This window comes from Phyllobates terribilis, unplaced genomic scaffold, assembly GCF_046119375.1.
Source record: "Phyllobates terribilis strain yellow unplaced genomic scaffold, ASM4611937v1 Scaffold_662__1_contigs__length_863905, whole genome shotgun sequence".
NCBI classification, from domain to species: Eukaryota; Metazoa; Chordata; class Amphibia; order Anura; family Dendrobatidae; genus Phyllobates; species Phyllobates terribilis.
Window position 1 is genome coordinate 650,941 of NW_027363422.1, and position 11,608 is coordinate 662,548.

Genomic DNA, 11,608 nt, shown 5'->3' on the forward strand with positions numbered 1-11,608 from the left:
TCCATTTTCTATATGTGTGAACTTCACATCTTTTTTTTTTTTAGTAAGTTTTAGTGCATGATGAGGTGGTGTTTACCTATAGGATCCACCATCTCTTGGACTGGGCACCATTGATGGTATTTATTGGGCCCCACGTTCTTAAGTAAATCTCAATATTGCTTCAAAAAGGTAGCTATGCATATACAGTTTACAGACAGAATGTTAACATATTAAGCAAGAGTGTGACAACTTATCAGTGCTAAATGTGCCATAAAAAAACCCAGCATGTAAAATTCTTAGCTTTGACAAGTGACAACATATCTGGCAAAATGCATTGTAAACCAAATGTAATTTTTAGCTGCAGTAAATTTTAGACAATCAAAATGATGTTAAAATGTGTGTGTTTCTTACAGTCTAGAGGCTGCTTATTCTGATGGAGGAAAACACTGACAGCATCCTTCATGATCACTGAAAGAACTGTTCTCCTTTCTCCTGCCCCACACTGATCTATCTGATCGGTGCAGTGCAGGGGAGAAAGTCACCAGGACTTGCACGGATGTTGCGCATCCTGTGTAGCTGAAAAAACTTCTGCAAGACTAGCCCTTGGACCTCTTTATGAAAAGAAGAACGACACTCCTGATATGTGAGGTGGCATGGATAGGGTCCCAATCAAACAAAGTTGTTGATTAGCCATTGAACCTTTCAGGTCATGTGATCAGTCACATTCCTGGAAGGAATTTCAAGATGTGGTAATGTATACGATGGATGAGTGTACATATATATATATATATATATATATATAAGTGTTTGTGTGTGTGGAGCTGCATGAGTATATAAGAGAGCTGTTGGTGTATGTAAGAAAGCTGTGTACAAGTATGTAGTAAAACAGTGCGTGTATGTAACAGAGGTGTAAGTGCATACTTCAAAGCTGTAGAAAAGCTATATGTGTTAGAACTGTGTTTGTGTATGGAGGAGAGTTGTGTGTGTATTTTGGAAAATTGCGTGTGTGATAGTAGTAGAGTTGTGCGTATGCAGGAGAGATGTGTGTATGTAGGAAAGAGGGTGGAAACTTATCAATGCTATAGGACCTATGCAAGAACCTAACATGATCAAATTTGACTCATGACAATACAGCTTTAAAAAATGCATTGGCAGCAATTGTACCGATCATCTACTTTCAATGAATTATCAGCAAATTGGTGAAAGTACACCTATTAAAAAAAAAATAACAGCCTCCTCCATATCCCCTCTAGCTGTCCTGTCCATCACCAAGATAGGTGCGTTTTCTGCCATTTTAGGTAGAAGTAATGTTCAACCAATTTGCTTCTAATTTAGACAAAGTAGTAGGAAAGTTTATCAAACAAACTCTACATATGAGCTCTATCTATTTTACAATACGTGTAATATGTATTCACAAAATGTCCATTTTCTATATGTGTGAACTTCACATCTTTTTTTTTTTTAGTAAGTTTTAGTGCATGATGAGGTGGTGTTTACCTATAGGATCCACCATCTCTTGGACTGGGCACCATTGATGGTATTTATTGGGCCCCACGTTCTTAAGTAAATCTCAATATTGCTTCAAAAAGGTAGCTATGCATATACAGTTTACAGACAGAATGTTAACATATTAAGCAAGAGTGTGACAACTTATCAGTGCTAAATGTGCCATAAAAAAACCCAGCATGTAAAATTCTTAGCTTTGACAAGTGACAACATATCTGGCAAAATGCATTGTAAACCAAATGTAATTTTTAGCTGCAGTAAATTTTAGACAATCAAAATGATGTTAAAATGTGTGTGTTTCTTACAGTCTAGAGGCTGCTTATTCTGATGGAGGAAAACACTGACAGCATCCTTCATGATCACTGAAAGAACTGTTCTCCTTTCTCCTGCCCCACACTGATCTATCTGATCGGTGCAGTGCAGGGGAGAAAGTCACCAGGACTTGCACGGATGTTGCGCATCCTGTGTAGCTGAAAAAACTTCTGAAAGACTAGCCCTTGGACCTCTTTATGAAAAGAAGAACGACACTCCTGATATGTGAGGTGGCATGGATAGGGTCCCAATCAAACAAAGTTGTTGATTAGCCATTGAACCTTTCAGGTCATGTGATCAGTCACATTCCTGGAAGGAATTTCAAGATGTGGTAATGTATACGATGGATGAGTGTACATATATATATATATATATATATAAGTGTTTGTGTGTGTGGAGCTGCATGAGTATATAAGAGAGCTGTTGGTGTATGTAAGAAAGCTGTGTACAAGTATGTAGTAAAACAGTGCGTGTATGTAACAGAGGTGTAAGTGCATACTTCAAAGCTGTAGAAAAGCTATATGTGTTAGAACTGTGTTTGTGTATGGACGAGAGTTGTGTGTGTATTTTGGAAAATTGCGTGTGTGATAGTAGTAGAGTTGTGCGTATGCAGGAGAGATGTGTGTATGTAGGAAAGAGGGTGGAAACTTATCAATGCTATAGGACCTATGCAAGAACCTAACATGATCAAATTTGACTCATGACAATACAGCTTTAAAAAATGCATTGGCAGCAATTGTACCGATCATCTACTTTCAATGAATTATCAGCAAATTGGTGAAAGTACACCTATTAAAAAAAAAATAACAGCCTCCTCCATATCCCCTCTAGCTGTCCTGTCCATCACCAAGATAGGTGCGTTTTCTGCCATTTTAGGTAGAAGTAATGTTCAACCAATTTGCTTCTAATTTAGACAAAGTAGTAGGAAAGTTTATCAAACAAACTCTACATATGAGCTCTATCTATTTTACAATACGTGTAATATGTATTCACAAAATGTCCATTTTCTATATGTGTGAACTTCACTTCTTTTTTTTTTTTAGTAAGTTTTAGTGCATGATGAGGTGGTGTTTACCTATAGGATCCACCATCTCTTGGACTGGGCACCATTGATGGTATTTATTGGGCCCCACGTTCTTAAGTAAATCTCAATATTGCTTCAAAAAGGTAGCTATGCATATACAGTTTACAGACAGAATGTTAACATATTAAGCAAGAGTGTGACAACTTATCAGTGCTAAATGTGCCATAAAAAAACCCAGCATGTAAAATTCTTAGCTTTGACAAGTGACAACATATCTGGCAAAATGCATTGTAAACCAAATGTAATTTTTAGCTGCAGTAAATTTTAGACAATCAAAATGATGTTAAAATGTGTGTGTTTCTTACAGTCTAGAGGCTGCTTATTCTGATGGAGGAAAACACTGACAGCATCCTTCATGATCACTGAAAGAACTGTTCTCCTTTCTCCTGCCCCACACTGATCTATCTGATCGGTGCAGTGCAGGGGAGAAAGTCACCAGGACTTGCACGGATGTTGCGCATCCTGTGTAGCAGAAAAAACTTCTGCAAGACTAGCCCTTGGACCTCTTTATGAAAAGAAGAACGGCACTCCTGATATGTGAGGTGGCATGGATAGGGTCCCAATCAAACAAAGTTGTTGATTAGCCATTGAACCTTTCAGGTCATGTGATCAGTCACATTCCTGGAAGGAATTTCAAGATGTGGTAATGTATACGATGGATGAGTGTACATATATATATATATATATATATATATATATATATAAGTGTTTGTGTGTGTGGAGCTGCATGAGTATATAAGAGAGCTGTTGGTGTATGTAAGAAAGCTGTGTACAAGTATGTAGCAAAACAGTGCGTGTATGTAACAGAGGTGTAAGTGCATACTTCAAAGCTGTAGAAAAGCTATATGTGTTAGAACTGTGTTTGTGTATGGAGGAGAGTTGTGTGTGTATTTTGGAAAATTGCGTGTGTGATAGTAGTAGAGTTGTGTGTATGCAGGAGAGATGTGTGTATGTAGGAAAGAGGGTGGAAACTTATCAATGCTATAGGACCTATGCAAGAACCTAACATGATCAAATTTGACTCATGACAATACAGCTTTAAAAAATGCATTGGCAGCAATTGTACCGATCATCTACTTTCAATGAATTATCAGCAAATTGGTGAAAGTACACCTATTAAAAAAAAAATAACAGCCTCCTCCATATCCCCTCTAGCTGTCCTGTCCATCACCAAGATAGGTGCGTTTTCTGCCATTTTAGGTAGAAGTAATGTTCAACCAATTTGCTTCTAATTTAGACAAAGTAGTAGGAAAGTTTATCAAACAAACTCTACATATGAGCTCTATCTATTTTACAATACGTGTAATATGTATTCACAAAATGTCCATTTTCTATATGTGTGAACTTCACATCTTTTTTTTTTTTAGTAAGTTTTAGTGCATGATGAGGTGGTGTTTACCTATAGGATCCACCATCTCTTGGACTGGGCACCATTGATGGTATTTATTGGGCCCCACGTTCTTAAGTAAATCTCAATATTGCTTCAAAAAGGTAGCTATGCATATACAGTTTACAGACAGAATGTTAACATATTAAGCAAGAGTGTGACAACTTATCAGTGCTAAATGTGCCATAAAAAAACCCAGCATGTAAAATTCTTAGCTTTGACAAGTGACAACATATCTGGCAAAATGCATTGTAAACCAAATGTAATTTTTAGCTGCAGTAAATTTTAGACAATCAAAATGATGTTAAAATGTGTGTGTTTCTTACAGTCTAGAGGCTGCTTATTCTGATGGAGGAAAACACTGACAGCATCCTTCATGATCACTGAAAGAACTGTTCTCCTTTCTCCTGCCCCACACTGATCTATCTGATCGGTGCAGTGCAGGGGAGAAAGTCACCAGGACTTGCACGGATGTTGCGCATCCTGTGTAGCTGAAAAAACTTCTGCAAGACTAGCCCATGGACCTCTTTATGAAAAGAAGAACGACACTCCTGATATGTGAGGTGGCATGGATAGGGTCCCAATCAAACAAAGTTGTTGATTAGCCATTGAACCTTTCAGGTCATGTGATCAGTCACATTCCTGGAAGGAATTTCAAGATGTGGTAATGTATACGATGGATGAGTGTACATATATATATATATAAGTGTTTATATATATATAAGTGTTATATATATATAAGTGTTTGTGTGTGTGGAGCTGCATGAGTATATAAGAGAGCTGTTGGTGTATGTAAGAAAGCTGTGTACAAGTATGTAGCAAAACAGTGCGTGTATGTAACAGAGGTGTAAGTGCATACTTCAAAGCTGTAGAAAAGCTATATGTGTTAGAACTGTGTTTGTGTATGGAGGAGAGTTGTGTGTGTATTTTGGAAAATTGCGTGTGTGATAGTAGTAGAGTTGTGTGTATGCAGGAGAGATGTGTGTATGTAGGAAAGAGGGTGGAAACTTATCAATGCTATAGGACCTATGCAAGAACCTAACATGATCAAATTTGACTCATGACAATACAGCTTTAAAAAATGCATTGGCAGCAATTGTACCGATCATCTACTTTCAATGAATTATCAGCAAATTGGTGAAAGTACACCTATTAAAAAAAAAATAACAGCCTCCTCCATATCCCCTCTAGCTGTCCTGTCCATCACCAAGATAGGTGCGTTTTCTGCCATTTTAGGTAGAAGTAATGTTCAACCAATTTGCTTCTAATTTAGACAAAGTAGTAGGAAAGTTTATCAAACAAACTCTACATATGAGCTCTATCTATTTTACAATACGTGTAATATGTATTCACAAAATGTCCATTTTCTATATGTGTGAACTTCACATCTTTTTTTTTTTTAGTAAGTTTTAGTGCATGATGAGGTGGTGTTTACCTATAGGATCCACCATCTCTTGGACTGGGCACCATTGATGGTATTTATTGGGCCCCACGTTCTTAAGTAAATCTCAATATTGCTTCAAAAAGGTAGCTATGCATATACAGTTTACAGACAGAATGTTAACATATTAAGCAAGAGTGTGACAACTTATCAGTGCTAAATGTGCCATAAAAAAACCCAGCATGTAAAATTCTTAGCTTTGACAAGTGACAACATATCTGGCAAAATGCATTGTAAACCAAATGTAATTTTTAGCTGCAGTAAATTTTAGACAATCAAAATGATGTTAAAATGTGTGTGTTTCTTACAGTCTAGAGGCTGCTTATTCTGATGGAGGAAAACACTGACAGCATCCTTCATGATCACTGAAAGAACTGTTCTCCTTTCTCCTGCCCCACACTGATCTATCTGATCGGTGCAGTGCAGGGGAGAAAGTCACCAGGACTTGCACGGATGTTGCGCATCCTGTGTAGCTGAAAAAACTTCTGCAAGACTAGCCCTTGGACCTCTTTATGAAAAGATGAACGACACTCCTGATATGTGAGGTGGCATGGATAGGGTCCCAATCAAACAAAGTTGTTGATTAGCCATTGAACCTTTCAGGTCATGTGATCAGTCACATTCCTGGAAGGAATTTCAAGATGTGGTAATGTATACGATGGATGAGTGTACATATATATATATATATATATATATATATATAAGTGTTTGTGTGTGTGGAGCTGCATGAGTATATAAGAGAGCTGTTGGTGTATGTAAGAAAGCTGTGTACAAGTATGTAGCAAAACAGTGCGTGTATGTAACAGAGGTGTAAGTGCATACTTCAAAGCTGTAGAAAAGCTATATGTGTTAGAACTGTGTTTGTGTATGGAGGAGAGTTGTGTGTGTATTTTGGAAAATTGCGTGTGTGATAGTAGTAGAGTTGTGTGTATGCAGGAGAGATGTGTGTATGTAGGAAAGAGGGTGGAAACTTATCAATGCTATAGGACCTATGCAAGAACCTAACATGATCAAATTTGACTCATGACAATACAGCTTTAAAAAATGCATTGGCAGCAATTGTACCGATCATCTACTTTCAATGAATTATCAGCAAATTGGTGAAAGTACACCTATTAAAAAAAAAATAACAGCCTCCTCCATATCCCCTCTAGTTGTCCTGTCCATCACCAAGATAGGTGCGTTTTCTGCCATTTTAGGTAGAAGTAATGTTCAACCAATTTGCTTCTAATTTAGACAAAGTAGTAGGAAAGTTTATCAAACAAACTCTACATATGAGCTCTATCTATTTTACAATACGTGTAATATGTATTCACAAAATGTCCATTTTCTATATGTGTGAACTTCACATCTTTTTTTTTTTTAGTAAGTTTTAGTGCATGATGAGGTGGTGTTTACCTATAGGATCCACCATCTCTTGGACTGGGCACCATTGATGGTATTTATCGGGCCCCACGTTCTTAAGTAAATCTCAATATTGCTTCAAAAAGGTAGCTATGCATATACAGTTTACAGACAGAATGTTAACATATTAAGCAAGAGTGTGACAACTTATCAGTGCTAAATGTGCCATAAAAAAACCCAGCATGTAAAATTCTTAGCTTTGACAAGTGACAACATATCTGGCAAAATGCATTGTAAACCAAATGTAATTTTTAGCTGCAGTAAATTTTAGACAATCAAAATGATGTTAAAATGTGTGTGTTTCTTACAGTCTAGAGGCTGCTTATTCTGATGGAGGAAAACACTGACAGCATCCTTCATGATCACTGAAAGAACTGTTCTCCTTTCTCCTGCCCCACACTGATCTATCTGATCGGTGCAGTGCAGGGGAGAAAGTCACCAGGACTTGCACGGATGTTGCGCATCCTGTGTAGCTGAAAAAACTTCTGCAAGACTAGCCCTTGGACCTCTTTATGAAAAGAAGAACGACACTCCTGATATGTGAGGTGGCATGGATAGGGTCCCAATCAAACAAAGTTGTTGATTAGCCATTGAACCTTTCAGGTCATGTGATCAGTCACATTCCTGGAAGGAATTTCAAGATGTGGTAATGTATACGATGGATGAGTGTACATATATATATATATATATATATATATATATATATATAAGTGTTTGTGTGTGTGGAGCTGCATGAGTATATAAGAGAGCTGTTGGTGTATGTAAGAAAGCTGTGTACAAGTATGTAGCAAAACAGTGTGTGTATGTAACAGAGGTGTAAGTGCATACTTCAAAGCTGTAGAAAAGCTATATGTGTTAGAACTGTGTTTGTGTATGGAGGAGAGTTGTGTGTGTATTTTGGAAAATTGCGTGTGTGATAGTAGTAGAGTTGTGTGTATGCAGGAGAGATGTGTGTATGTAGGAAAGAGGGTGGAAACTTATCAATGCTATAGGACCTATGCAAGAACCTAACATGATCAAATTTGACTCATGACAATACAGCTTTAAAAAATGCATTGGCAGCAATTGTACCGATCATCTACTTTCAATGAATTATCAGCAAATTGGTGAAAGTACACCTATTAAAAAAAAAATAACAGCCTCCTCCATATCCCCTCTAGCTGTCCTGTCCATCACCAAGATAGGTGCGTTTTCTGCCATTTTAGGTAGAAGTAATGTTCAACCAATTTGCTTCTAATTTAGACAAAGTAGTAGGAAAGTTTATCAAACAAACTCTACATATGAGCTCTATCTATTTTACAATACGTGTAATATGTATTCACAAAATGTCCATTTTCTATATGTGTGAACTTCACATCTTTTTTTTTTTTAGTAAGTTTTAGTGCATGATGAGGTGGTGTTTACCTATAGGATCCACCATCTCTTGGACTGGGCACCATTGATGGTATTTATTGGGCCCCACGTTCTTAAGTAAATCTCAATATTGCTTCAAAAAGGTAGCTATGCATATACAGTTTACAGACAGAATGTTAACATATTAAGCAAGAGTGTGACAACTTATCAGTGCTAAATGTGCCATAAAAAAACCCAGCATGTAAAATTCTTAGCTTTGACAAGTGACAACATATCTGGCAAAATGCATTGTAAACCAAATGTAATTTTTAGCTGCAGTAAATTTTAGACAATCAAAATGATGTTAAAATGTGTGTGTTTCTTACAGTCTAGAGGCTGCTTATTCTGATGGAGGAAAACACTGACAGCATCCTTCATGATCACTGAAAGAACTGTTCTCCTTTCTCCTGCCCCACACTGATCTATCTGATCGGTGCAGTGCAGGGGAGAAAGTCACCAGGACTTGCACGGATGTTGCGCATCCTGTGTAGCTGAAAAAACTTCTGCAAGACTAGCCCTTGGACCTCTTTATGAAAAGAAGAACGACACTCCTGATATGTGAGGTGGCATGGATAGGGTCCCAATCAAACAAAGTTGTTGATTAGCCATTGAACCTTTCAGGTCATGTGATCAGTCACATTCCTGGAAGGAATTTCAAGATGTGGTAATGTATACGATGGATGAGTGTACATATATATATATATATATATATAAGTGTTTGTGTGTGTGGAGCTGCATGAGTATATAAGAGAGCTGTTGGTGTATGTAAGAAAGCTGTGTACAAGTATGTAGCAAAACAGTGCGTGTATGTAACAGAGGTGTAAGTGCATACTTCAAAGCTGTAGAAAAGCTATATGTGTTAGAACTGTGTTTGTGTATGGAGGAGAGTTGTGTGTGTATTTAGGAAAACTGCGTGTGTGATAGTAGTAGAGTTGTGTGTATGCAGGAGAGATGTGTGTGTATGCAGGAGAGATGTGTGTATGTAGGAAAGAGGGTGGAAACTTATCAATGCTATAGGACCTATGCAAGAACCTAACATGATCAAATTTGACTCATGACAATACAGCTTTAAAAAATGCATTGCCATCAATTGTACCGATCATCTACTTTCAATGAATTATCAGCAAATTGGTGAAAGTACACCTATTAAAAAAAAAAATAACAGCCTCCTCCATATCCACTCTAGCTGTCCTGTCCATCACCAAGATAGGTGCGTTTTCTGCCATTTTAGGTAGAAGTAATGTTCAACCAATTTGCTTCTAATTTAGACAAAGTAGCAGGAAGGTTTATCAAACAAACTCTACATATGAGTTGTATCTATTTTACAATACGTGTAATATGTATTCACAAAATGTCCATTTTCTATATGTGTGAACTTCACATCTTTTTTTTTTTAGTAAGTTTTAGTGCATGATGAGGTGGTGTTTACCTATAGGATCCACCATCTCTTGGACTGGGCACCATTGATGGTATTTATTGGGCCCCACGTTCTTAAGTAAATCTCAATAATGCTTCAAAAAGGTAGTTATGCATATACAGTTTACAGACAGAATGTTAACATATTAAGCAAGAGTGTGACAACTTATCAGTGCTAAATGTGCCATAAAAAAACCCAGCATGTAAAATTCTTAGCTGTGACAAGTGACAACATACCTGGCAAAATGCATTGTAAACCAAATGTAATTTTTAGCTGCAGTATATTTTAGACAATCAAAATGATGCTAAAATGTGTGTGTTTCTTGCAGTCTAGAGGCAGCTTATTCTGATGGAGGAAAACGCTGACAGCATCCTTCCTGATCACTGAAAGAACTGTTCTCCTTTCTCCTGCCCCACACTGATCTATCTGATCGGTGCAGTGCAGGAGAGAAAGACACCAGGACTTGCACGGATGTTGCACATCCTGTGTAGCTGAAAAAACTTCTGCAAGACTAGCCCTTGGACCTCTTTATGAAAAGAATAACGCCACTCCTGATATGTGAGGTGGCATGGATAGGGTCCCAATCAAACAAAGTTGTTGATTAGCCATTGAACCTTTCAGGTCATGTGATCAGTCACATTCCTGGAAGGACTTTCATGATGTTGTAGGAGAGCTGGGTGGTTATATTAGAAAACTCTGTGTATATATGTAGCAGAGCTGTGTATGCATATATAGCAGAGCTTGGTGTGCATGTCCTGTGGATGCAGAAGTGATGTGTTTGTGTGCATTGTAGTGAATGCATATAATTTGCCTGCTGTAAAGCTGTATGAGTATAATACACATGCTGCAGAGAAACATTAATATTAGATCTCTAACTACTCTATTGTACCCTAAAGCATTAAAATTAGTGTAATTGACTTCTCCACATATCTACACCTCCAGGAAATTTGTAATTAGTTGGAAAAGTGTTTTTCCTAATTTTTTACTATGTAGTCCTCCTGAGTTTTTTATAGAAAGCATTAAAGTGAAAAATATGATAATTTATGCTAAGTATTAGGAAAATGTTGAAATTACACCTATCAAAAAAACAGCCTCCTCAATTTCCCTTAAAGCTGCCCTATCCATCTCCATGAGTAGCGGGAGTATATATCATTCAAACTCTACATGTGAAGTTCACCTATTTTTCAATATTTGAAATTTGTATTCACAACACTTTAGTTTTTTATATGTCTGAAGTATGCGGCTATGTGCCCACGATGTAGATATGCTCAGGATATTTTCCTGAGCGTTTCTGCATCTCCCTGGCAGAAAAAACGCATGTGGATTGTACATGCGGATTGTACATGCGTTTTTCCTGCCAGGGACATGCGGATGTGAAGCGTTCTTCACATGCATTTCCGCATGTGGGTTGACAAGCGCTTTCCAAGCGATTTTAGCATCACTTGGAAAGTGCTTGTCAACTTGGTCACACTATATAAATCCATGCAAACAGCATGGATTTATATAGTGTGACCCCCAAAGAATGTGAAAATATAAAAAAAATAAATCTATACTCACCTTCCGATGGCCCCCGCAGTCTTGCTACGCTCCGTCCTGGCTGCCGGCAACTCTCGGTGCACTGTACTGAAGGACCTGCTGTCACATGACTATGACGTCAGCGCAGATCCTACAGTTCACCGCGAGATG